The sequence below is a fragment of the Plasmopara halstedii genome (genome assembly GCF_900000015.1).
Source record: "Plasmopara halstedii genome assembly, contig: Scaffold_650, whole genome shotgun sequence".
NCBI lineage: Eukaryota > Oomycota > Peronosporomycetes > Peronosporales > Peronosporaceae > Plasmopara > Plasmopara halstedii.
The window spans coordinates 679,409-680,515 of NW_020187567.1; positions in this window are offsets into that span (position 1 = coordinate 679,409).

The window sequence follows — 1,107 nt, forward strand, 5'->3', positions numbered from 1 at the left end:
CCTGCTGTGGAAGCAAAGGACGTGGTTACTCGATCATTACGCCTCCACATCATCGAGCCCTCGGCCATTACGGAGGATGAGCTTGCCGAACGGGAAGCTCTTCGAGCTCGTTTCTTGGTTCCACAAGAATTTCCTTTGAAAGCTTATCGCAGTCACCAGCGTGCTCAACGAGGTGGGTCTATTGTACCCGCAATGCGGACGATTACTGTAGCGCTCGCCCCTGGCGAAAGCGCTACAGATGACGGAGCGCTCTTTGAGCGATGGATGCAACGACACCGCAAACTTTCCTCACTGTATGTCTTACAGTTGAGCCACAGGGAAGCGGACGTGCGTGTGGAGTGACACCTCCGATTTGAGTTTGCCAAGCTTAAAGCACGCCGTCCACTCCCTTCCCATTGTCGCCCTGCGACGTATGGGTCAACCCCGCACGCTCCCGCGAGCTCTGTGTCTGTGACCGCAAGAGCTCGGGCCCACCGCTTGAGCTCAGCTCATGACCCTTCTATTTCCTTGGCTCTTGCCGAGAAGCGCGAGACGTCTTGATCTTTCTGATCGAAAGGATTCACGGCGTCTGGGCAATCTTGCCGAAGTGGCGTCACTAAACTCCCACGAGTTTTCGGAATCGGAATATCCCCACCACTTCACCAGATATTGGGTCTGACCCTGGTGACGACGTCGTCGCACTAGACGTTCCGCAGGTGGACGTCACCGTTCTCATCGAGAAGAGTCGGTGGTGGGCGGTGACGACCAGGTTGAGCGCCGTCCGGTGACTTGCGTTGCTCTTCGAGCCCTTGAAGATGAGATCCTTCATGATCGGAGCTCCGCTGAGCGTCATGGTGAAGTAGCATATCGCTGTGCGGGCGCTCTTGATGATTTAGAGCGCGTCGTGCGCCGGCTTCCTCGCCATGAGGACTACCGCGCTCTGTCGGAGCGACTCCTAGCTGTGGAGCAGGCGAATGCGCCGCTGCAGGCATTGGTGGGGCGCTTGGCGCCATTGGAAATGGAGGTTGTTGATCTTCATGCTCAGAACCAGTTGCTGGTTTAGCTTCTGGGTGGCTGAGGGCCCGTGGGATCCGCTCTGGCGCCAACGCTTCCGCATTCACTTGCGCC